Source organism: Pagrus major, chromosome 23, assembly GCF_040436345.1.
Source record: "Pagrus major chromosome 23, Pma_NU_1.0".
NCBI classification, from domain to species: Eukaryota; Metazoa; Chordata; class Actinopteri; order Spariformes; family Sparidae; genus Pagrus; species Pagrus major.
The window spans coordinates 8,301,584-8,329,558 of NC_133237.1; the positions used below are offsets into that span (position 1 = coordinate 8,301,584).

The window sequence follows — 27,975 nt, forward strand, 5'->3', positions numbered from 1 at the left end:
AGGCGTGTTCACTCCCCGCTTCTGGCGTAACCGGAAAGTAAACACTCCAGGTACGAATTCATGCGGTTTCGTTACTCAGCGCCCCCTAGCGTTGTGGCGGTGAATTACCACGCGATGCATAGACACCGCCGCACTACTATAAATGAAAAATCACGGCGATCATGTTCGCCGACGCCTAGGCGCACAATCGACGCAGAACCATAAATCCCGCTTAAAGTCAATCACATCACGAATTGCTTCCACATAAAGCACATTTTTAGTCATAGACAGACAGACAGACAAATAGAGAGAAATTAGGTTATCAGAGCAGCGGGTACATTCAAATACAATCAAAATACAAGGTCAAATATAGAAACAATAAAGTATTATATACAATATATAAAAAAACAATGAAATACTATACAATAAAATGCTTAAGTAGCTTTAAAATAAAATAGGGGGCTGAAGGTGAGGTTCGCCCAGGGCGTCTTGCAAGCTAGGACTGCCACTGCCAACAGTTACAGTGAAATACAACCAGGGAAAGTGGTACATGTAGCTGCTAGCTATACATTCACCATAAAGGCTGATACATTGGGAACTTTTAACCCGGTGAATTGATGATAACAGGCTGGTAAATGGGTAGACCAGTGTAAAAGAATGCGTCTGACCAGCCCAACAATGCGTCAGCACACTGGGATTTGTCCCGCCTGGCTGGCAGTAGATAGCATTTAGATTGATCATCTATTATTCCGTCATCATTGTGGATACGTTGTATTGAAAGGACGATCCAGACATGAGGAAAGATTTTAAGAACCTGGGAAATAATTAAACTTTTCCTATCTTCTCACTATTAGCACATTATTGCACCTAATGTGAACTTTATCTCCCTTTTACCAGCGAGCTTGATTAAAAATAACAGACCAGTGCCAAGCATTCAACTGACCAATCACTCAGCTGTCGAGCCCCAAGAGGATCATGGCAAGAATTTTTGCATTGCCCGAGCACAGACAAGGTGCTTTACCGGCGGGTCAGGGGGAGCGAAAAAGTCAGAGAACAGAGAATCCTGGAGCACATCGGACAACACCTGGGGGTTAGCAGTAAACAAAACAACTGTTGTTACAAACTGAGCCTTATTTATTACATTAAATAAATCAGAGCATTCACAATAATCCCTCAAAACCAGCAGGGAAAGATGTGCATAGTAACAGCTGATTGTCGTTACCGTTTGCACACTCTCTCCCTCCTTTTCCCTTTTCCTACTTAACTGTCCCTTCACCTCCCTGTCGACTCGTCTCCCCTCTGATTGTGTACTGCTACAATGGGGGGAAATGGAATTAGGGTGTAAAGCTATAAAAACAACTACAAAAGCAGTAGGCTAAGAAACTGGCGACATGTTCTGTCCGTCTGATCGATCGCCTCCAATCTATTTCAGTACTCTGGACAGTGTCATAGACTTGCACCTGTTATGTCTTGATTTTTGGTGTTATGTTTTGGTTTGTTTTAACATCTCTCTCTCTCTGTCATACAGAGTGTGCACCAAGGGGCGGGGCGATCTCCTGGAGCACAGAGCACCTGGCACACCTGCAGCTCGTTCTGCCCTAATTGGTTGGCTTCTTAAGCCACCCTCCCTTTGTCTCCTGTGCCGGATGATTCATTTGCTTCGCAGCGTCAAGCCTGTGCACCGTGTGACTCCAGCTGATCGCCTCGCCTCGTGTTATCCCTCCAGTGTTCTTTTGTATCCGTGAGTTTTTGTGCCTCGACACCATTTTCTGTTGTACTTTTGTTCTTGAGCCTTTTTCCCATTTCTATGGAGATTTTTAGTTGCCCTTTTTAGTTGCTACTTTTCCTAGAGAGCTTTGTGTTGTTACTTTGTTTTGAGTATTTTTCTGAGGAACTGTTCTCCCACCTTTTGTTAAATAAACTCTTCTTGTTGAACTCTGCAACTGGGTCCTGACTTCCGTGACTAGCCATAACAGAATCATCCGGCCAGGCATGGACCCAGCAGAGATGGACAACTACAAACGTGCACTCCAGAACGAGTCCTCTCTGGGGCGGGTGATGGAACACCTGCAGCAGCTCGGTGCCAGCGTCTCACAACTGGGCGGTCAGTTGGCAGCCCTGCAGGACCAGCTCGTCTCCTCTCCTGGAGCCGCCGCTCACCCCCCAGCCGACGATCCTCCTCCCAGCCCTGCCCCGCAAGCACGCGAGCCGTACATCCCCATACCAGTCAGGTATTCAGGAGATTTAGGTACTTGTTCGCAATTTCTACACCAGTGTCAGCTAGTATTTAGCCAACAACCCCACACCTATGCTACGCCTCAAGCTAAGATAGCCTTCATAATGAGTTTGCTCACTGGACAGGCGGCAGCCTGGTCCTTAGCGGTATCTTCACAACAACACGAGTTGGTTAATGATTTTCACCGATTCACTGACGAAATGAGACGAGTATTTGACCACCCGGTAAAGGGCAGACAGGCCACAAGCCAGTTACTCGATCTCAAACAGGGTAGCTCTTCGGTGTCAGAGTACGCCGTGAATTTTCGCATTTTAGCGGCAGAGAGTGGGTGGAATGACTCGGCTCTTCAAGCCATATTTTTTAAGGGGTTGGCAGGGGAGTTAAAGGATGAGTTGGCGGTTCGGGAGGAATGTAACTCGTTCAACTCCCTCGTTGATTTAGCTATCCGCCTCGACAACAGGATAAGGGAAAGAGCTAGGGAACGACAGAGGACGAGGAGCAGGCGGCTCACCTCTGGCACTCAACCCAGCTCTCCAGACTCCATTCCGGGATCGCCCGACACCACCCACTACGCTCGAGAGCTACGACCGCCACCTGTTGACGAGCCTATGCAATTGGGTCGGGCCCGCCTCACCCCAGCCGAGAGACAACGCAGGATGCACGACAAGCTGTGCCTCTACTGTGGACAAGGTGGCCACTTCGTTTCCTGCTGCCCAGAGTTGCCAAAAGACCGGGCTCACCAGTACTAGAGAGGACTCTGGTGAGCCACATTTCTTCCTCTCACACATCAAGAATTCAGGTTTCAGGTATGATTCACGGACCTGAACACTCGGTTCCAGTCCAGGTGCTGGTGGACTCCGGTGCAGATGACAACTTCATTGACAGGAATTTTGTGAAGAGTAACAACATTCCTATTTATGAACTGTCCTCTCCCAAGAAGGTACACGCCGTAGACGGCAAGCTCATAGAACTGGTAACTCATAAAACTGAACCATTGAAATTAGTACTCTCCAGTAACCATCATGAACATCTAGAACTGTATGTAATCTCCTCACCTCTGAACTCTGTCATTCTGGGAATCCCTTGGTTAAAGCTTCACAATCCCCACGTCGATTGGTCCACCGCCACCATTCGCAACTGGAGTCTCCACTGCCACGCCCACTGCCTCCGTTCCGCTCTGCCCGCCAGGCCCGCAGATCCAGCTCCAGCAGTCGAGGTAATCGTGTTAACTAATGTACCCCCTGACTACCATGACCTCAGCCAAGTTTTTAGCAAAACTTCTGCCACCTCACTGCCCCCACATAGACCCTACGACTGTGCTATTGACTTGTTGCCAGGGGCCCCTCTTCCCACTAAGAGGCTGTTCAATTTGTCCAAACCCGAGCGAGAGGCCATGGAAAAATACATCACAGAGTCCGTGGCAGCCGGCCTCATTCGCCCCTCCTCCTCTCCGGTGGGAGCGGGTTTTTTCTTCGTAGAGAAAAAAGATAAAACCCTGCGGCCTTGCATTGACTACACCGGGTTGAATGACATAACTGTTAAAAACAAGTACCCACTCCCCCCCTTCTCCAAACTAGACCTCAGGAACGCCTACCACCTCATCAGGATTAAGGAGGGGGATGAGTGGAAGACAGCATTCAACACCCACTTAGGTCACTTCGAGTACCTGGTTATGCCTTTTGGACTCACTAATGCGCCCGCTGTTTTCCAAAGCCTGGTGAACGATGTGTTAAGAGATCTGCTTAACAAAACTGTGTTTGTCTACCTTGACGATATTTTGATTTTCTCTAGCTCCATGGAAGAACACGTGACTTGAGATGTGTTAAAAAGGCTAATGGAAAACAAGTTGTATGTTAAAGCTGAAAAATGTGAATTTCATGTGTCTACTGTGAGTTTCCTGGGTTATGTGGTTGAGAAGGGGCAGTTGCGGGCGGATCCCTCCAAGGTGGAAGCCGTAAAAGAATGGCCCACTCCCACCACCCGCAAGCAGCTGCAGCGCTTCCTGGGGTTTGCCAACTTTTATCGTAGGTTCATAAAGAACTACAGCCGCCTGGCGGCCCCTCTTACTCGCCTCACTTCTTCAAAACTCAGTTTTACCTGGTCTCCTGTAGAACAATCTGCCTTTGTGAAATTAAAAGACATGTTTGTTAACGCCCCTGTTCTTGTGCACCCAGATCCTGAACGGCAGTTCGTGGTCGAGGTTGACGCCTCGGATTCCGGGGTCGGGGCCGTCCTCTCCCAGAGCCAACTCACAGACAATAAGCTCCACCCCTGCGCCTTCTTCTCACGTCGACTCACCCCCGCTGAAAGCAATTACGATGTGGGGAACCGAGAGCTCTTGGCGGTGGTCCTGGCTTTGCAGGAGTGGAGACACTGGCTGGAGGGGGCAGCTCAGCCATTCATCGTTTGGACAGATCACAAGAACCTCGCCTACCTCCGCACAGCTCGCCGCCTGAACACCCGCCAGGCCCGCTGGGCCCTGTTCCTGGGCCGTTTCCAGTTCACCATCACCTACCGCCCCGGGTCTCGGAACATCAAGCCGGACGCACTCTCCCGTCAGTTCACCCTGGAGGGAGGGGAGCCCATTAAGGAGACCATCCTGGATCCCGAGTGTGTGCTGGGGGCGGTTCGCTGGCAGGTTGAACAGGAGGTTCAGGAAGCTCTGCAGGGCCAGACGGTTCCAGACGGTTGCCCGCCGGGTCGGTTGTTCGTGCCACCGTCTGCCAGGTCATCAGTGCTCACCTGGGGGCATACGTCAAGGATAGCCTGCCACCCAGGGGTCCACCGCACGCTGGCTCTAGTCCAGCAGCATTTCTGGTGGCCGTCCATGGCTTCGGACATTCGGGTCTTCATCGCTGCATGCACAGAGTGCGCCCGCAACAAATCTTCCCACCGACCCCCGGCAGGGCTCCTACAACCTCTGCCCATTCCTCCACGTCCCTGGTCACACATAGCAGTGGATTTTGTTACCGGACTGCCCCCCTCCGAAGGTAACGACACCATACTCACGGTGGTTGACCGTTTCTCCAAGGCGGTTCATTTTGTCCCCCTCCCTAAACTCCCCACCGCCTTGGAGACTGCTAATCTACTAGTGACACATGTCTTCAGGTTGCACGGGATTCCACAGGACATTGTGTCGGACCGCGGACCTCAGTTCACCTCGCGAGTATGGAAGGCTTTCTGCCGGGCCCTGGGAACCACCTCCAGCCTCACCTCCGGCTACCATCCCCAGTCTAACGGGCAAACTGAACGGGCCAACCAGAGCCTGGAGTCCTCTCTACTCTGCGTCGCCTCCCGCCTCCCATCCTCCTGGGCTACACACCTGCCCTGGGTGGAATATGCCCACAACTCCCTCATCAGCTCAGCCCCCCTTATTCCCTAACCAAGAGTCCGACGCAGCAGTCCCCTCTGTCCATGCTCAGTTCCGCCGGGTCAGACGCGTGTGGCGGGAGACCCGTGCAGCATTAGGGAGAACGGCTGAGCGCAACCGACGTCTGGCGGACCGACTTCGGGTTCCCTCACCCGACTACCAAATCAAATCAAATCAAATCAACTTTATTTATATGGCACTTTTCATACAGTTTTGTAGCACAAAGTGCCTCACAGAGGGTAAAAACAAACAAACAGAACAAGACAAAACATCATGAAAACCCCAAGCCTCCCACCCCCATAAACATACACACAGATACACAGTTACATACACACTCACGTACATACATAGACATACTGACAGACATACACACCCACACACACAAACATACACACACCCACACACATACACTAGTTATTGCTAAGGAGACATGGCTCGGCACAGAGATCAGAGGTGAGGAACAGCTACCTTTGGGGGCCGTGCACACCGAGAGGAATCAAGGTCCACGACTGCAGGGGCGCCACCAAAAGGACCGTCCCAGCCCAGGTGGACAGGAGGCTCCACACCGAGGTGTAAAGCTCTCCCGCCACTCCGGCCAGGGCCGTCCTCGGGACAGCACCCCCAACGGTGGACCAGAAGCAACTCCCGGTGTGGTAGGCCCCCAGGAGGAAACACTGGAGAATCGAGGGGCTAAAACAGTAAAATAAGATAAAAGGTATAGAAGCTAAAACTGAGGGAATAGAACAATATAATGTATAAAATAGACCATAAATAACGACTAAAACATTGAAATAAAACATTGAGATAAAACAAGTAAGTAATAAAACAGGATAGGCTTAACTAAGAATTAATATAAAATAGAATAATAATAATAAAAAATAAATAAATAAATAATAAAAAATGTCGGTAATTAGAAAGAGTTAAATGAGCTCAATTAAATGCCTGATTAAAAAGATGGGTCTTGAGCCTCTTTTTAAAAACATCAACATTCTCTGCGGCCCTGAGGTTCTCCGGGAGGCTGTTCCACAATCGGGGGCCATAATAACTGAATGCCGCCTCCCCGTGTGTTCTAGTTCTAACTTGTGGTATCGTTAAAAGGCCAGCACCGGAGGACCTCAGGGTCCACGAGGGTTGATAGGGTAAAAGTAATGCAGATAGATAAGAAGACCCAAGACCGTTAAGACACTTAAAAACAAGTAAAAGAACCTTAAAATTAATCCTGAAGCGCACAGGGAGCCAATGCAGCGATTTTAAAACAGGCGTAATATGCTCCCGCCCTCTGGTCCTCGTCAGCACTCGTGCAGCTGAGTTTTGTAATAATTGTAAGTTATGCAAACTCTTTTTGGGAAGACCAGAGAGCAGGGCATTACAATAATCTAAACGAGAAGAGATAAAAGCATGCATCAGCACCTCCGTGCTGGCCTGGGAGAGAAACGGGCGGACTCTGGCTATATTTTTAAGATGGTAAAAACCTATCTTTGTTATGTTTTTGATGTGTGGAATAAAAGTGAGCTCAGAGTCAAAAATCACGCCCAGATTTTTTACTGATTTTGAGGGTTTAAAATCCTGTAGCTTTGGTAAAAGTTTCTCTCTCTGGCCTTCAGGACCAATAACTAAAACCTCTGTTTTGTCCTGGTTGAGCTGTAGGAAGTTTGCTGCCATCCATGACCTAATGTCTAAAATACAGTTAAAAAGGGCATCAATTGGCCCTGTGTCATCAGGAGACGCGGCAATGTACAGTTGTGTATCATCAGCATAACTATGGAAGTTGATGCCTTGCCTCCTGATGACGTCCCCAATGGGCAGCATGTAAAGATTAAAAAGAGTTGGACCTAAAATTGACCCTTGGGGAACCCCACACTTTATCTTATGGGTTCTTGAGGAACATGTATCCATACTAACAAAGAAACTTCGATCAGTGAGGTAGGATGTGAACCAGTTAAAAACAGTACCAGAGAGGCCAACCAGGTTCCTCAGTCTATTTAATAAAATGTGATGGTCTACTGTATCGAAGGCGGCTGTTAGATCCAGTAGTACCAAGACTGTGAGTTTGTTGTTATCTAAATTACACCTGATGTCATTTAAAATCTTTAAAAGTGCTGTCTCTGTACTGTGGTTCATCCTAAAACCAGACTGATGAGACTCTAAAATATGTTTTGAGTTTAAAAATTCATTTACTTGATTAGAAACAAGTTTTTCTAAAATTTTACTTAAAAATGGTAAGTTGGATACAGGCCGGTAGTTGTTTAAAACATTGGGGTCTAAGTCCCTCTTCTTCAGAAGGGGCTTCACCACCGCCGTTTTAAAAGAGGTGGGGAAGACACCCGTCTGAAGAGAGCAATTCACCAAATACAGCAGATGTTCCTCAAAGAATCCATAGAGTGTTTTAAAAAACGGTGTGGGAATGGGATCTAAAAGGCAGGTTGTGGGCTTTACCTGGGAGAAAACCTGGGACCAAGTGTCCTCGCATCAACCAGGGCAAAACTCTCAAGTGTTTCCTCAGGTAAAAGCAATGATCCAGATGTTAAAAGCTGTTGGGATAAAAGACTGGATCTGATGTCATTGATTTTTCTTCTGAAGTGGTCTGCAAAATCCTCGCAGAGGGCGTCATCTGGTATCCTGGAGGATCTTTTAAAAGTTTTGTTTGTTAAAAGATCGATTGTGGAGAATAAAAATTTGGGGTTATTTTTATGGTCATGGATTAGGTTTTGGAAGTGGGAGATTCTTGCTTGTTTGACTGTGTTATTGTAAATTTTGAGGCGTTGACGTAGTATGTCATAGTGAACTGTCAACTTGGATTTCCTCCATCTCCTTTCAGCACTCCTGCATTCCCTTTTGAGTTTTTTGATATCCTCAGTTCTCCACGGGGGTGTAGATCTTGTTTTAGCTGTTTTGATAAAAAGTGGAGCCACTGAGTCCAGTGTTGTCTTTATTTTGTTGTTGAAGTTGTCAGTAATAAAATCGCAGGGTGCTGGTAGAATTTCGGCAGGAGTGCTCTGTAAGATCTGGATAAAATTTGCAGCCACTTCAGAAGTTAGGTAGCGTTTCCTCACTGTTCCCACAGGGGCCTCTCGCTGGTTAAGACTGGTGATTGTAAAAAAACACACAAAAATGGTCAGACACAGCCAGGTCCACAACAGAGGGCGCACCAATGGACAGACCATAAGATATAACCAGGTCCAAGGTGTGCCCCCTGCTGTGGGTCGGCTGCGTGACATGTTGCTTAAAATCGAGGCAGTGTAAAAGGTTTAAAAATTCTCTAGACAGTAAGTCTGAGGAGATGTCGACGTGTAAATTAAAATCACCGGTTATTAAAATTCTGTTAAAAGAGGTATGAATAATTGATAAAAGCTCTGAAAATTCATTAATAAAAGAAGTGGAATACTGGGGTGGTCGGTAGATAGTTATACAGAGGATAGGCGGGCTGCTACAAACGAAGGCATGATATTCAAATGATGTGTAGCTGTTAAAATTGACTTTGTTTGTGTGCATGTTGGTCTTTGCAATCGAAGCAGTACCGCCCCCTCTTCTGCACCCCCTAGTAGAAAATAAAAAGTTAAAATTTGGTGGGGAAGCCTCAGTGAGAACAACAGGTGCGTCAGTGCCCAGCCATGTCTCTGTAAGGAGAATGATGTCCAGGTTTTTATCTAAAATTATATCATTTATAATAAAAGATTTGTTTAAAAGAGAGCGCACGTTCAGCACAGCCATTTTAACATCTGTGCTGAACGTGCGTTCATCACTTTTTTCAAATGGAATGTTAAGAACACAGTTTGGTCTAAAAACAGTCCTGGGTTTCGTTTGTCTGTGTGATATTATGGTTTCTATTGTGTAGATATTGTCCTGTGCCACTGGGGTCACTGAGGGAGGGGCATGTATGATGTAGGTAGGGGGGGGTGGAGGTGAGTGTGAGTGAGGTGCAGAGGGCCTGTGTATGGGTGCAGTGAGTCAGGAGGTGGTTGTTACCAGGTGGGTCAGCAAGTGTGGCTCTCCTCCCGAGACCTCCCCCTCCAGACCGACTCCCGAAAACTCTCCCCCAGGTACATTGGGCCTTATCCTGTGGAGAAGATAATAAACCCCAGCGCTGTCCGCCTCCGCCTCCCAGCCTCCTTAAACGTCCACCCTGTGTTCCACGTCTCCCTCCTCAAGCCAGTCACCGAAAGCCCTCTCCAGCCTCCTGCACCTCCACCGCCTCCCCCACTTCTCGTCGACGGCCACCCAGCCTACACGGTCAACCAGATTCTGAACGTGCGCAGACGGGGTAGGGGCTACCAGTATCTGGTCGACTGGGAGGGATACTGCCCCGAGGAGCGCTCCTGGGTCAGCCGCTCCCTCATCCTCGACCCGCACCTGCTGCGGGATTTTTACATCAGGTTTCCAGGTAAACCAGGTAGGACGCCAGGTGGCGCCCCTTGAGGGGAGCACCTATACACATTAGCTTGAATTAACCACACTAATTTCATCATTTCATAGTACAAACGCTCACTAATATGCCAGCTGAGCTTTTTTGTGCACACACTTCTGGCATCACTACATGACATGACCGCTCCCTCTATCTCTTTTTAAAATCTGATTTAAAATGCCTGGCATCTCTGCGTAACATGACCGCTCCCTCTATCTCTTTTTAAAATCTGATTTAAAATGCCTGGCATCTCTGCGTGACATGACCACTCCTCTGTCTCTTTTTAAAATCTGATTTAAAATGCCTGGCATCTCTGCGTGACATGACCGCTCCTCTGTCTCTTTTTAAAATCTGATTTAAAATGCCTGGCATCTCTGCGTGACATGACCGCTCCCTCTATCTCTTTTTAAAATCTGATTTAAAATGCCTGGCATCTCTGCGTAACATGACCGCTCCTCTGTCTCTTTTTAAAATCTGATTTAAAATGCCTGGCATCTCTGCGTGACATGACCACTCCTCTGTCTCTTTTCAAAATCTGCCTGCACAATAGGCAAACTAGTGATTTTTGAGAAACTTGAGTGGGAAATAAAAGAAGCACAGGATAGATAACATTAAATATTTCACCAAATGTATTTGATAGTGACAAAGGAGATGCCGGATCTAGGATGTCCCAGAATTGTTACGGCAGGATCAGGCACAACTTAAGCCCTGCTCACAGTGCTTTTGCATTACCTTGCAATATGTTTTGCGTTACACACCGACCTTCTTCACCCTCTTCCTTGGTCTTCTGCTGCTCTTGTTGGGGTCACTTATTCCGCAGAGCCGCTCTTCACCATCAGAGTTTATCTGGGGTCTTTGGGTAGAGCAGACAGACCAGAAATTCAGTTCTTCAATTTAAACTTTATTAACAGTAGGGCTCCAACTAACAATTATTTTCATTGTTGATTAATCAGTTGATTGTTTTCCATTAATTTATTATTAGTTGTTTGGTCTATGTGTCAGAAAACGGTTGAAAATGTGGATCAGTTTCCCAAAGCACAAGATGATGTCCTCAAATGTTTTGTTCACAACTTAAAGATTTTCAGTTAGTGCCATAGAGGAGGAAAGAAACCAGAAAATAGTCATTTAAGAAGCTGGAATTTGAGAAATGTGCCTTTTTTCCCCCTTTAAAATATGACTCAAAACGATTAATCTATTATCAAAATAGTTGGGGATTAACAACAGCTTAATACAACATCGTTGCAGCTCTAATTAACAGTATTTATACCTCCCTCTACTCCTTCCCTCTCTCCTTATACTCCCTCCCTCTGCTCTTTCATTCCCACACAGGAAAACATTTGTTTTAAACACGACCACGGGTGTTCTTCTTCCTCCGAGCTAGCCTTGCTAGCGGATGCCGTTGTGGCAGCATTGTTTCATTTCCCCCAACAGTGTCAGTGGACGAGGCGGCTGCCATGATTACGTTCGCGATTTACAGCGAAACTAACGTCAGTTTTTCGCAAGTGTTGTGAATACATTCAGCCCGGATACAATATCATGAGACAATTGGGCTATTATTCAAATATATTGTTTTATAACGAGTAGCCACAGTGTCCTATGATAATGTAGCAGAGCAAAAGTATGTATTTTTTCTTTATAATGTACTTAAGTAAAAGTAAAAGTTGAAACAAATATTTAAAACTCAAGTATACATACTCCTAAAATCTACTTAAGTACTGTAACGAAGTACTTGTACTTCGTTACTTCACACCACTGGATTTGAGCCCACTTCCCCAATCTATATGCAAATATATACCTATATCACTAGAACAAAGGGATACAACCTTTTTTAGACAAATAAAAGAAATATCTTCATGTGTAACATTTGCCAAACTAACAAGTAGGCCCAAATAGTAAAGAATGTGTTGTAGACCGTTTTTCACAAGAGGCGTGGTCATTGTCATTGCCATTTACAAGAGAATATGGTGCGTAGTTCCTCTGAAAAACATGTTTCTTTGAACTTATTTATATCAATGTTAAAAAAATAGTCATTACATGAAAAATGCACTATTTGTGATTAAAATAACAGTTGATGGTAATGTATTAGTGACCCCCACAGATGTGTGAGTTCACTGCTTTCATGGGAGATCAGACCCCACCTTATAGGAGTTCAGCTCCCATAAGACTCCCATATTGGCTCCCAAGTAACAAGTAAGTTTAGCATCGCAAAAAACATCACTGTAGGACTACAATGTCTTGTTAACACAAAAAAACAATACTGTGTAGGAGAATATTAATGCAATGTATCAGACATTTACAATAGCTATTTCTGTCTTTCTTTTTCTTTCTTTTTCTTTTTTTTTAGATCAGATTAGGGTACAGATTTGAAAGAGCACTGAACATTGTGTGTTTTGTTAATGGTTAATTCAATGGCATCAGTTGTAGGGTTTCGGGGAAATCACGAGTTGGAGCTGAACTACTTTCACTTTCACTCTTTGTCATCACTGGTTTATATAAATGCAGATGGTTATTTTGCAGTGCAGACAGGAACGTTTGGGAGGGGCAGACCAACAGCTCATATTGTGATCTCTGGTTATTTTGAAGGATTTGTAACAAGGCAGCACATCTACTCAGACGAGGCAGAACTATGGAAACACAAAGGAGAGTTTATTCAGCATTGTTACAGATGTATATCCATACAGTTTTTATTATCAATTAAATTTCATATTTGAAATGGATTACTTTTCTTTACCATACTTTACTTTATGTAGAAACTTTAAGAACTGTTGGATGTATCTATTTCCCAAATGTAAGATCAAAACTCAAGAGTTGTCAAGGCCAATTCTAAATTGATGAACACAGATTCAAGTTATGGTTTGTCTGGCTGCTCTACCAAGTCATGAAATAGCAAAGTAATGAGTCAGAGTATTTGTTGGACATTTTTCAGGAGTCAGAGTTTTTGTGACATTTTTTAACAGGCTTACATGTAAAAATAGATTATTCTTAAATAACACAAAGAGAGCCCTTCACCATTTTACCTTTAAGACATATTTTCTAGTTTGTCTTAATCATAACTACAGTAACCAATACATAAACCCGTAACTGCAAGTTTCCGCTTTTGTATTTTGTTTACATGCTTTTAACCACATATGTCTGACAGTCTTCAAAGCTACACAACAAACAATGTCAGTGGAGCTGTCCCTCACCTGCAGTGCTTTTCATTTTTGGTAATGTGTTCATGAGGTATTTCAGTTCAACAGGACACTCACTTTGCAGAAAATACTGATGCTGGCTGTGTCCAAATGATTTCATTTCTCTTTTGAGTTAGTAGCTCTTAAAGGGCCTTTGGGTTAGCAACATGTTTTGAGGCATGAGGGGTTCATACAGTCTGCCACCCATACTGCATCATGTGAGATGTGAGATACAGTATAAAGGGAAATACAGGAAACATTGTGTCCTGGTCTGCTCACTTGTCTGTGAGAAGTAAAGCCAAACTCTCTAGAGTAGTCTCTAAATAACTTCCCCTAAATAACATGAGGGTGGAGATAGATAGATAAATACTAGGAGAAGAGTCTGTTCACATTTGGTTTTACCATCCGTCTTAAGTGATCTGATCACAAGTGGACAGTTAAAAGCCCTTCAGTTCACACCTGGCATTAACATGTGACTCGACATGCATCTTCAGAGGCCTTTTGTGATTTGAGTTCACTTCCCCACTCTATCTTTTTTACACAAATAAAGAAATACCTTCATGTGTAACATTTGCCAAAATAACAAACAGGCCCAAATAGTAAAGAATGTGTTGTAGACAGTTTTTCACAAGAGATGTGATCATTGTCACTGTCATTTACAAGAGAATATGGTGCGTAGTTCCTCTGCAAAACATGTTTCTTTAACTTATTTTTATCATTAATGTTAAAAAATACCCATTACATGAAAAATGGTTGATGGTAATGTATAAGTGACCCCCTTAGATGTATGAGTTTACTGCTTTTATAGGAGTTCAGCTCCCATTGGCTCCCATGTAACTCAAACCCTGCATTAACAGACTGGCATATAAAATCCTTGATGACACATCCCACCTCCTTCACTTTTTTGAGCTGATTCCCTGTGGGGGCGAAAGCTCAGAGTCACCTATGTACAGAAGAAAAACAACAGAGGTGTCAAAAGTATTCACATTCATTACTCAGGTAGAAGTATAGATACTAGGGTTTAAAAATACTTCTGTAGAAGTTGAAGTATCAACTCAAGCTTTTTACTCAAGTAAAAGTGTAAAAGTACTGGTTTCAAAACTACTTAAAGTATAAAAGTAAAAGTAATGTAAGGGGAAAAAATGCCATTAAGGACAAAAGCTTAGGCTACGCCACAGGGGCCTATAGTGCACTACCCCACCTCCCCAAAAAAACATTTTTCTAAAGGCTATAATGACTATAATGTTATGGGGCGATGGATCGCGTACAAACCAATAGGGTGTCGGACAGGGTTGGAATTTCGTCATTTTAGGGGCACCAAGGCCACATGACAGGGCACAAAGGCCATTGAGTAAAATTCCATGGTTTTACCTTTCAGATTGATACCATGACAACCTAATTTATAATAAGACATGGATTATGTATTAAAACATTTTTTAATGTCAATATCAAGTTAATGTTACATTAGAAAACAGTTTTTTTAAAGTACATACAAAAAAGAGTGTAAAAGAGTGTAATTCACACAGAAAGTCGGCGCCGCAGCTCCAAAAGAGGCGTGACGGTACACGTCATGATGATGACGTGTGTGTTTTTTTCAATGTGTTTTCCCCGGTGTCCTCCTGTTAATCTAAACATGTATCCGCTGACTGTTTATAATCATATGGATGCTGTTATAATGTGCTGTGATTGGGATCCTGACCCACCAAACATCCTGGAAAATGACAAAGTTACGTTTTTCTCTTAATTACATAATCGCCATCAGTAAACGGGATGCTGTCTGACTCTATCACTTGCGGGGAGGGAGGCTGTTTATGGGGGAAAGTTCACTGAAGTCTTCACCGCAACAAACATTTGGCGAGTTAAAGTTTTTTGCCGGGGACACTGTTTTTCGGGCAGAAATGTGACGAAGAGTCGGTCGGACTTCTCCACGAATAACTGCGGTATTTTTTTCCTCATATAAGTTGCCAAAGACACAACCAGTTACTACGTTACTGTTGTATGGTCATGTAACGTTGCTTTGTATCTATATTTTGTTGAGTGAAGGATCTGTACAGTTATCAGACAGTGAACACCAGACCGACACGCCCCCGCTCCGCGCCGCCGGCTTATCCGTTCACACTGATTCGGTTCGCCAATACTGTGCCTCTCCGGAGGCGCATCAGAGGTGCAGCAAAATTTCACGAGTAACTAGGCTATTTTTAAAATGTAAGGAGTAGAAAGTACAGATAATTTTGTGAAAATGTAAGGAGTAGAAGTAAAAAGTTGGCTGAAAAATAATTACTCCAGTAAAGTATAGATACCCAAAATTTCTACTTAAGTAAGGTAACAAAGTATTTGTACTTCGTTACTTGACACCTCTGAAAAACAATTTATTCACTCTGCCATTGCACAGCTCAACAGCAAATTAAAAAAAACCTCAGGACTCACTGAGCTAAACCAGCGTATAGCATTTTAATGTTTACAGTAAATTTAATATTTATTTCATCATATAGTCACTGGTCAATCTTTTTTAACTGATCTTCTTACTGTTTGTAAACAAGATTCTACTTTTTTACCGTAGAAAAGATGTATAGCAATACATTTCTTTTTTTTTTTTTTTTAGATCAGATTAGAGGACAGACTTGAAAAAGCACTGAACCATTGTGTGTTTTGTTAATGGTTAATTCAATGGTATCAGTTGTAGGGTTTCGGGGAAATCACGAGTTTGAGCTGAACTGCTTTCACTTTCACTCTTTGTCATCACTGGTTTATATAAATGCAGAAGTTTATTTTGCAGTACAGACAGGAAAATGTGTGAGGGGCAGACAAACAGCTCATATTGTGAACTCTGGTTATTTTGAAGGATTTGTAACAAGGCAGCACATCTACTGAGACCAGGCAGAACTATTAAAACACAAAGGTGAGTTTACAGTTTTTATTATCAGATTAAATTTCATATTTGAAATGGATTACCTTTACCATACTTTACTTTATGTAGAAACGTTAAGAACTGTGAACATAATTTCCCAAATGTAAGACCAAAATTCAAATTTTAATTAAGTTTAATATTCATTTAATTTTATCTTTTCTACCTAATCTCCTAACTGGTGGTCCGAACAACATTCAACTTTTTACTGCATTAAAAAACAGACAGATGTAATGTTTTATCTTTTATGTACTATTGATGTTCTTAAATGTACTGTGTGTATTTTTTATTAAGGTTGTCAAGCGTTTAATTAATTAGAACTTTCAAGATTAATTATTAAAATTAATTGCACATACCAATATTTGCCCTAATGTTACAATGCCTAGTTTTGGTAGGACCCAGAAGCGGACAACAAGGCAGGGAGTAGAGTGCAAGGAGATTTATTGACACTTCACAAGGGTTATGCAACTGCGGTCAAACCCGCCTCCACTCCGATAACCCCGGTCAAACTAGCCCCCAGTTATTTTGTGGTGCCTATATATAGTAGATATTATGGTAATGCAGCGCAAGAATAGAATTCAAAATAAAGCAATGAACACAATTTCTCATCGGTCAGTCTGTTAATTGATGAATTAATTAATCGATTAGTTAATCGATTAATTAATTGAGCTTTTAAGGAATTCATTGAATATTTACTTAATTCATTTTACCATCGTAATTCTGATCACATCGAAGCCTTAGAAGATGGAGGCCATGGCATTTCAATTGTGTGAATAATTAGTAAAACGTAAAAATATCCTCAACATCAGGAGCTTCTGATGACGGATTTCAAAAATTGAAGCCCACTTCATTGTCAAATACTTGAAATATTTCCATATGAATATACGTTAAAAGAAAACTACCGTTTCCACAGACTGATTTCAGTCAGAATGATAGTACTCCACCTCAGAGTGTCACTCCGATAATACCAGGAAGTTCCGATGTGGAATTTCAAAATTTTAAGAAGGCTTCAATGTGATCAGAATTACGATGGTAAAATGAATTAAGTAAATAATCTATGAATTCCTTAAATGCTCAATTAATTATCTAATCGATCAATTAATTAAATTAATTAACAGACCGAGTGAATAAATGAGAAATTACGTTCATAGGTCGTTGCTTTCATTTTGAACTCTGTTCTTGCGCTGCATTACCGTAATATCTACTATATACAGGCACCACAAAGTAACTGGGGGCTAGTTTGACCGGGGTTTACGGAGTGGAGGTGGGCTTGACCGCCGTGTTATGCGGATGAGAGGAGAGAGAGGCTCTGGCTAGAGACTCAAACTTGAAGCTCCAATGGCATGATAATTCCTTGCTGCATAAATAAATGGTGCTCCAACATCTGGGTGCTTTTTGAAGCCCCACTCCAGTGTGTTTGTATTTTTAGGATCTTTCCTGACAATGTTTTAATTTTTTATTTAAAAAATAAAAACTGATGCCAAGATAGAACTACAGAATCTGGGACTTTTATGTCATCCACTGAGCTTGGCTTGGTGTTAAAAGAGTGGTGTGGCTCAGGTCTTTAGTGAGTGGAGCGCTCAGAGCAGACAGCTGTTAGCCTCCACAGTAGACACAAAGTTTAGTGAAGTTGTCTAGTGGCAGTAAATGTACAGTACAGGTAACAGTTTAACAACCTACACCTACATTGCTTTATCAAGATAAAATGTACAGATATTTCCAGGGCCGGACTGGGAGACTTTTTCAGGCCAGGAGTCAGTCATGTAACCAGGCCACCCTGGCCTTGCCCACACACGCACGTTCACACCCACACCTACATGCATGGGCACGCATGCACACATGCACGCACGCAGGTACGCACGCATGCACACACGCACACACACACACCAAATAGAAGTCCACATATGGGACCTATTGTACAATCTAAGGTTGGTACAGTAACTTTTATGTTTGCTGGTAAATACAGTAACACAACAATCCTCAGCAAAATCCACTAACACACTTAATAGAAGAGAATAAAGGTTTTACATAATAAGTAGTGCCAAGGTTACAGCTATACATAAAAAGTCATGTCATGTAGAATATCAACTGCCTCATTGGCACATATTTTTTATGTGTAGCCTACAATATAACCTAATAAACAAAGACAACTAAGTCCAAATCAAACAATTAATCAGCTATGAGGGGACAGCCTTCGAACACATGTTCACAGAACACGTGCACGCACGCACGCACTGACAGACACATATATGCAATGTATAATACAGTCCGAGAGCATAGTTCCTAATAAGCAATCACATAATATTGACTAATATTTTATATAGGCTCTAATTATCATACCGGGGAATACTAATGAACCCCAACCTAAATCTAAGGTTGGAATACATAGCTTTCATGTTTGGGCTGGGATACATAACAGCAAGTCAGCAACAGACAGCAAAATTCAACAACACTAGCGCTTAATAGAATAATGCTGTAATGCCAAGACAGCTATTATTACAAATGAGAGCCATTTATGTCAAATGGCAGTGCCTGGTGGTGTTCATATGTCTGCAACTTGTTGCATGTTGTTGCTCTACTGTAGAAATGATTCTGTACCTTCTGCCAGCTGCTCTGCACCGGCTGCTCCTGAAGCACCAGCAGGACTGATGTCATCAGCATCACCACCTTTGAATAGCAAACATATGCTTACAGTGTTTTTCCATACACTATAGTCCATACAGTAAGATAGTGTAGCCTATGTCTCACTTGATTTGCCCTTGTATTCATATACATAATAATGGAATGATTATATCCCATTTGGTCTGAATAAATTAGTCAACTTTAGGCATTTGGCCGCGTCATCCTCCAGCGCCTTTCTTTTTTTCTCTCTTTCCCTCTCGGCACCATAGACATATATACATAGACGCCTCATTGAGCGCTGGACTGTACGTCGACGTCGCCGCCATATTGGAGGAGGCAGATCTGCCCCGTGAACTAATACAAGTGAATGGAGTGAACTTTACAAAGCTCCTTCTACAAAGTGCTATAAGCTAATGCCTCTCATTTACACACTCACACACGTACGAATATATTCAGGAAACAGACAGGAACCAGAAACAACGTCTGTACCGTCCTCTGGTGATTATAAACGTTAACTACTCCTGACATGTTCAGTAAACAGGTGGGCACCAAACCACCAGATGTGCTTTTATAATGTTTTTATGTGTTTACAGCTGCCAACGTGTGTAACGCTGCTACTGTGATGATACATGACGGTTAAATATTGAATCTGTGTCTATAATAACCAGATCCTGACATGTAAATGTGATGTCTGTCTACCATACTGTCAACTTAAATATGGACTACTGACTGCATAATATATTAATCAGAATCAGAAATACTTCATTAATCCCCGACGGGAAATTGCTTGCGTTACAGCTGCTCCCATTCAAAGTCAAGAATATGCAGAAAAATAGTAATAATACCAATAATAATGATGATGATGATGATAATAATAATAATAATAATAATAATAATAATAATAATAATAATAATAATACAAACTATATATATAGTGCTGCTACACACACACACCGCAGCAGGTACCAGACACACGTCACACACCCCTTCCTCCACACGCTGTCTGTGTGGTTGATACGGACTGTTGGGGCGGGTGTTAATCGAAACCAACCAATCGTCTTGTCCTCCTCACATGCTACTGGACTGAGCGGCCTCTGATTGGCCTGGCCTGCCTCTCTGACTTAGAAAAAAAAGTTAGATAGCCGCGACGCCGGCTGACCGGCAGCCTGTTAAAAAAAAAAAGAGAGAGAGAGAGAGAGAGAGAGAGAGAGAGAGACACAGGCCAATCATAGGCTGGCGCTTCGGGAATACTCCCGGTTCTCCCTATGGCCAGTCCAGGCCTGGAAGAAATACAGGAACTAATCTAATCTCTGATATTTGTTGTCTTTGACCCTTCAACAGAAGAGGCTGATGAAGGTAAAGAGATCAAGAGTGAAAGCAGCAGCAACACGAGTGAGAGGTCCATGGAGGAGAGTGCAGCAGTGAAGGACACAAGTCAAACATCTCAGACAGTTTCAACAGCTACCAAAGAAAGTAAGAATCATTTCATTTCATACTATTGTTGTCTTGCATTTTTTAAATCTTTCTGTTATTAAAGCAACACGATTGAACTTTTTTACCTTATAATAACAGCTTCAAAATCATGTTGATGGTACAATGTCTTGTAATAAGGTGAATGGTGTCTCTGTCTCAGCCACTCTGTCCCCATCACTTGTTTCTGCACTATGTAACTTCAGTGAGAGGATCACAGTGTTACATACATGTTTACTGCAACATACAAGTTTTCAACACACAACATTGTTATGATGTAATGAGTTTTGTTTGTAGTTGTCACCTACTTTACATCTGACAGATTGTTACAGACCTGGGATTTGTGTCAACGACAGTGGTGTTGCACTCAGAAACTGTGGGGGTGCCAAATTGCACAAAATGCCAATTTCTACATAATGTTGCTTTAATATTAAAGCACCTCATCTCTATTTGGTATAGAGGAGATGCATCTTGTTGAACAGTGAACTTTTTGAACACACACATAATTTTTGCAAATAAACCCTCTTCAGCTGGAATAGTTCACTGACAACTTCAATCCTGTGATCTGCTTGTTGTTACATTACCCTGCAGGAGAGGAGCTGGAGGAGGAGAGTGCAGCTAAAACCAACGTAAAGGTGAGATCTTTTCAACCTCAGTACTCACAGCAGTATTTATGTTTAATGCCAACGATTTTTTCTAAAGTTAGAGCTTCAACTGAAGATTGGAGCTGTTTACATTTTTAGTTAAGACTTGAACAGTTTGGATCCATGGATCTCCTGGTTAGACACATGGATGAGTTGAAAACACTTTCCCAGAAGAACTTACTTTCTTCTCACTAAATTACAAATCTGATTGCATTTAGTTTGTGCAAATTGCTTTCCTCTATTTTATTTCTGGTGGTACTACTGTGTGTTATAATAATAATTTGGTTTCTTAGTGTGACCCAGTGGATAAACCTGCTGATGTTGAACACTGCGAGAAGAATGACAACAACACACCAGTAGCAGGAGAGTCTGAAATCAAGTCTGTACCATCTGCAACCAAAGAGAATGGTAAGATTTTGTTGACTTATTTAATAGTACAATAACATGAAAGTGTCACAATCAAAACTGATTTAAATGATAAAAGTCCAGATGTTACAGGATAAAATGAAAAAATGGTCCAAAAGCACGTTGCTCTGACCCTTTGATGATGAAGTTAATTATTCTGCTGCAGGTACTTCAGATATGAATCTGTGTGGAAACAAGGATAAGGTAAGAGACTCTTAACTTTATTAACAAGATCTTTAGGACTATTTACTTCATATCCCACATATTACCTACAGTTCCATTTACTTATTTACAGCAGTCAGAGAAGATTTCTGAAGAGACCAACATGAAGAAACAATATCAAGCACAAACTGAAACACTGCTCGGCAGACTTCACCTTCAAGACAAACATCAACAGAAGTTTTCACCAGCAGATTTTCTTCAGATAGGTCCACCTGTGAAACAGGATCATGTCACATGTGAGAAAGATCTAGCTCACACTTTTCTTCACAGGCTGATGATGTTAGACTACAGAGCCAGATATATTCCTGTAAGACAAGACAGTTCTGAGGTCAGCCATTCAAATCCTGTTCCAGAGGTTGACAGTTCTGAGACAGACGATAGTGATTCAGATGATTTTTTGAGCACCAGTGTAGACTCTGATCAATCAAAACAGTCTGATGTGCATCCAATGGACGTACAGATGGCAGTATTTCACTGCTCAGACAGCTTTTTTAAACAGTACATGATTACAAAGCTGTCACAATGTCAGTACGCTGTACCTTTGCTTGTTCCTGACCCAGTCACAATGGACATTGAATGTCCTCTGTGGACTTTCAGACAAATAAGAAAAACATGGAAGATAACTCAAACCAAAGATAATTCAAACATTGTCACCATGAAGAGTATGCCCATCTGCAAAGCTGAGACACCCATGGTGTCATTTTTCCGTCTGGGTTCACTGCCTCAATCTAAATCTCAGCTGATGAACACTTTGATCAACGACCGTCACAACACCTTCTTCCACAGAAACTGTCGAGGTAGCACAAAGTCTCGCTATTTGATGGATGGAGTGGCAGAGATTGCCTGGTACTGCCCAGCTGGAAAACCTAGTGATGCCTTCACTGACTGCATTGCCTTCTGTAATATTCATGGTGATGCTCTGTTAAATGAAAAACAGCGTGACATACTGACTGAAAAATCTTCAGTCAATGTTGTTCTTGTACCAACTCTGGATAAAGGTGACAAAAGTACTGCAGTTATCTCAGCCCTTTACAAGTCTCAGAAGCCTCTCATTTGTCTCATTGTTGATGGAAATTTGGATACTGTTGAGACGAAAAAGGGAAAATACAGAATGGGTCTGAAGGACAGAAGCCAGTCAGATGTTTCTGAAGAACTGAAAGGAATCATTAGAAACATTTTGTCTGGACCACATGCATCCTTCCAGCTTGAAACCATGGCTGAGGTCTCTGGAATCAGAGTGGATGAAAATGACCATCTCTGCCAAAAAGGGAAATCTGCTGCTGAGGGAATAGTGAAGTTGCTTCAGGGGATGGATGGTCTAGAGATTAAAGATACATTTCTCAAATGTCAAGGCCAACTGTGGAGCAAGTGGTGCGGAACAAACAAAGAACTGTATCGCCTCACAGGACACATTGAGAAGGAGAAATCTGAAAAGGAACAACAACTGAAGCGAATACGAGAAGATCAATGCAAAGCTTCCTGTAGTGAGCTGATGAAGTTGTTCATTGAAAGCCTCTCATCTTTGAAATCAACAGACAGAGAGTATTTCCTGAAATGGACTCAGATCTTAATGGATGCCCTCTGCACAGATGATCTCTCTTCAATTCTCCAAAGCTATGATGACAAATGGTCTGAGGTCTTGTCTTTGAAGAAGAAGCATGACAAATCTGATCAGCTAAAAATGAAGCGAAATGAGCTTGAACAAATATCAACCAAACTACAGTCAGCAACTTTTGGCTTGGAGCACATATTTAGAGAAATGGAACAGATCTATGAAGCCCATAAATCTCTGAAGAAACAACCAACGAGTGGACAGACTGACTGGTCTAAATACCCTGAGCTGGCTGCAGAGCTGATGATATCAGGACACCCAATGGAGCTGATGGATGGTGATGCAGGTCACGTGCCTTTAACATGGATCTCTAGTCTTTTAGATGAAGTCATCAAGAAACTGGGCAACAAGAGAGTTTTTGTTTTGTCAGTTTTAGGCGTACAGAGCAGTGGAAAATCAACTATGCTGAATGCCATGTTTGGGCTACAGTTTGCAGTGAGTGCTGGCAGGTGCACCAAGGGTGCCTTCATGCAGCTGGTCAGAGTGTCAGAGGAGATCAAGAAAGACTTTCAGTTTGACTACGTTCTGGTGGTGGACACTGAAGGACTGCGTGCTCTTGAGTTGGCAGGTAACACCACTCTTCACCACGACAATGAACTGGCAACATTTGTTGTTGGTCTGGGAAACATGACATTGATCAACATCTTTGGAGAGAATCCAGCTGACATGCAAGATGTTCTGCAGATTGTTGTTCAGGCTGTCATGAGGATGAAGAAAATTAAACTTTCTCCAAGTTGTGTGTTTGTTCATCAGAATGTCACAGATATTTCAGCTAAAGAGATGAACATGGATGGAAAGAGACGCCTGCAAGACAAACTGGACCAGATGGCCCAACTTGCTGCAAAGGAGGAGGGTTGTGATGCTGAGTGCTTCAGTGACATCATTGCATTTGATGTTCAAAAAGATGTGAAGTACTTTGCCCAACTGTGGGAGGGAAGTCCACCGATGGCTCCTCCAAATCCAGGTTACAGTGAGAGCATCCAAGAGCTGAAGACCTTCATCCTCTCTAAAGCTTCACAGTCTGAAGGGATTACTCTCAAACAATTCAAAAGCAAAATTCATGACCTGTGGAATGCCCTGCTGAACGAAAACTTTGTGTTCAGTTTCAAAAACACACATGAAATCGCAGTGTACAGAAATCTTGAGGTCCAATATGGGAACTGGACCTGGACCCTGAGGAGCAACATGTTGACCATTGAAAACCAGCTTTACAACAGAATAGAAAATAGAAACCTGGACAAGATTGAGCACAGTCATCTTTCTAAAGAAATGAGCAAAACTTATGAAGAAATCCAAAATGCAATGACAACATACTTTGATAATGACAGCGATAAAGAAATGTTGGTTCAGTGGCGAGGCACATTTGAAAGCAAAATCAAGGAGTTTCATGATGAACAAGTGAGAGGAGTCCAAAGAAAACTGGATGAAGTTATCCAGCAGAAGAAGGCCTGTAAAAAGCTTGATGATAAGAAGACAGAGTTTGAGGACAAACTGCTACAAAAGAGTAAAGAGCTCGCTCATCAGTTAAAAGACAAGGTAAATGATGAAGAGGAACTTAGAAAGCAGTTCAACTCAGTTTGGAGAGGCTGGGTTACTGAGTTAACTGCTGGAACAAAACCTATTAAGGACATCAACTATGAAGCAGATCAGTCAGAAATCCTTCATGAGCTTGGTTTTGAATGGGCTCTCATAGATGAATCCAGAAGCAGTGGCAACTACAAAAAAATATCTGGGGTTGGAGATTACAGTCATTATGTAGCTAGCCGTAAATTGTGGGACAAAGTCACATCTTTCCTTAAAGGGTCTGATGAACAGCAACAGATCAGATCCCTCATTGACGATGTTGAACAACAGTCCCTTGATGCAATCAAAAGCAAACCTGTAGCAACAAAAGGCTACAGTCCAGCTTACCTGGCAGAAGTGGCCAACAAAGTAAAAGAAAAGGTGACAGAATTTAAATCAAAGAGGAGATATACTCTGAAGAAGGAGTTTACAGTTGATCTTGTGCTGTATGTATTTCACAGAGCAGAGAGTTGGCTGACAGAGTCGCACAAGAAATTCAAAATGAACAACGATGCACTTGTTTATTTAGAAAGCAAGAAAGAGCGATATTACAACATTTTCAAAAGCGTCTGCAAAGGAAGCTCATCTGCTGTTGTGTTTTGAGAACTGATCTGTGAAAAACTGAAGAGTTCCACTGTTGAGGCCGTCTGTAACAAGACTGCTATTGACATCGCTGATGAGATGAGGTGCAACGTCCCAGCATTCAATGGGAACAGGTTGAACTTAGAGAAACATGCGTTGAAGTCACTGGCAGAGAAAGAGAAATTTGATGGTTTTATCACCTACATCCAACATCCAAGGAAGCAAGTTGAGTCTTATATAAAAGAGGAAGTAGAGAAATACATCTCCTCAAAACAAAGAGATAAAGCACAGAATATACTCAAGAAAAATGTTGAAGACATCAAAACATCTGTGAGTCAGGCTTTATTTGAGGCAACGGTGAAAATCGAAACAGAGAAAGGGGACATCGACAAGTGGGTGAAGGAATTTTCCAGTTTGCTGCACAGTAAACTAATATTCACCATTTCCGCTCAAAACTTCAGAGACATAAATGAATTTGACTTTCTTAAAGAAGAAATCGAGAAAGGCCTTGAATGCATCATGGAGGAGATGAGCAGCCTCTCACTGGATAAGATGAAGGAATTCAAGGACCAGCCTGATCAAATCCTCATCGATCAGCTGTGTAACTGCTGCTGGGTGAAGTGTCCATTCTGTGCAGCTGTTTGTACCAACACACTGGCCGATCACAGTCCTGGTGACCACAGCGTGCCTTTTCATCGATCTGCTGCAGTCAATGGAGTTCACTACAGAGACACAGTGGAACTGAGTGTTGATTTCTGCACAACAAATGTTGCAAGTGATCGAAAATTTTACCCTTGTCAAGATTCAGAAAAACTGATTCCCTATAAAGAGTACCGAACTGCTGGGCCAAGGTTTGCTGACTGGAGAATTACCCCTGATGAGTCAAAGGTGAAATTTTGGACATGGTTTGTGTGTCGCTTTCAGAAGGAACTGGAGAAACACTATAAATTAAAATTCGAGGGCCTTGGTGAAATTCCCAAAGAGTGGAAAAAACACACTAAAGAAGATGCCATTAAAAGTCTGGATGAAATGTTCAAGTAGTGAGTGAGCCAATAAAACTACAAGCCTGCTGAAAATCTCTTGTTATTCATGAATCACAGAATAACAAAATTGATTTTATCACTGACAGGTGAATTTGTCTGTGAGTGAGAAATGGATTCAGAAAACAAAATCTGTTTGCTTGATTGAGGTGAAGGCAACAAGGAAAATAATGCAAAAGAACAATAGTTATAATTCACATGTACAAAGTCAGTTACATGTACGTATGTAGGATTCATGGCAACATTTTCTATGTAATCATGACTTAAAAGGAAATTAAGACAAGAATTCTTACAATGTGTCACTGTTTGATTGAAACTGAATCCTATTACATCATTGTTTTACAGGATGCACAATATTATGTACTTCTACTATATCAGCATGTAATCAAAGAGTATTTCAAGTTTTTTTATTTCATATTTCTGCTTTTTAAAGTTTTTAGCAGATAAATGTCTAAATCTTTATTTTGATGTAGTTTTTGTTTAATCATTTGTTGTTTTTTACTATATGTTTGAAGCTTTGTGTTGAATTTTTTTCAAGGAGCGAAGAAATGTGCCAGAAGTTGAAACACGATGTTTGAGTTTTATGAACATACTTTTAATTCTTTTAGTTTGAATGATGGAACGATGACACATTTTTTATTTCTCTTTTCATTTTATTTTATCATGTTAAACTCTCTTGAAAGATTTGACAACATACACGTGTTATCACCTTTGTATATTGCTTTTTAAGTTGTATATTTACATTTTCATAGAAAAAATTGATGAAGGTGACATGTGAAATCACAATATATCAAATTTGAAGTTCTGAGGTTTTATTAACATGGAAAGAGTTGTCAGATATATATTGTCAGATAAAATATGTAATTCTTATACAATGAGGAATGTTTTAATGCGTTCAGTTTCTAAAAATCACACCTGAAAATCATGTCAAACAAATATTGCCTTTAGTATTTTTATGCTGTAACGATGAACTTCTTTGAATGTTCACGTTAAAGAACATACCATCTTCATGATAGTGGATGCTTTATGTTCTAACATATATGAAGTGTAATCTCATTTTACCTAATCTTAATATGTCCACATTAACATGAGTTTTTTCTTTTTGTCTGGTCAGATTTCTGCTCCATCAAAAGCAAACTACTCTAATATCCTGAATTAATGTAGACAGTGTTGTCTTTGTGAGAAGAATCATTGTGAGATGCTTTTATCATTCAATAAACTGACCTTTCAGTGATAATGTATGAAAAAAAACTGAGTTTAACTTGTATGTTATTAGTGTGGTTATAGGTGATGGAAATAAATACTTTCTGTTCACTAAAAGACCGGGTTTCTTTCTGATTAATGGTTTTGAACTGACAAATGTGTATGTGGTATTAAACTTCGCTATACCATGGCCACCCCACACTAGCTTTGAGTCCCATCTGGGCCACCCCAGTAAAAATGTCCTGGATACGCCACTGCCGGGGCCACCCTGAAAACTCATTCAGGGGCCACCCTGAAAACTCATTCAGGGGTGGCCCCTGAAAACTCATTCAGGGGTGGCCCCTGTGGCCACCCCAGATCTGATAGGTAGCTGGTCAAGTTCGTCAACACAAGAAACAAGAGAAATGCTGTCAATCAATGATGGCAGCTGATCAGCTGATTTAGGGCCAGTTTTACATTTTTAACTAACACAGTAATGGTCGTACTGAGGCTGTGAGAGCTGATTTCTGCTCAGCGGACGTTTGGCCATGCAGGTCTGATAGGTGAGCCA

The 27,975-nt window shown here is 42.1% G+C and overlaps 1 pseudogene; it reads left to right on the forward strand.

Annotated features, from left to right (window-relative positions):
- Nucleotides 1-9,939: 9,939 nt before the first annotated feature.
- On the forward strand, nt 9,940-27,542 carry LOC141018985 (interferon-induced very large GTPase 1-like; annotated as a pseudogene).
- Nucleotides 27,543-27,975: the final 433 nt, after the last annotated feature.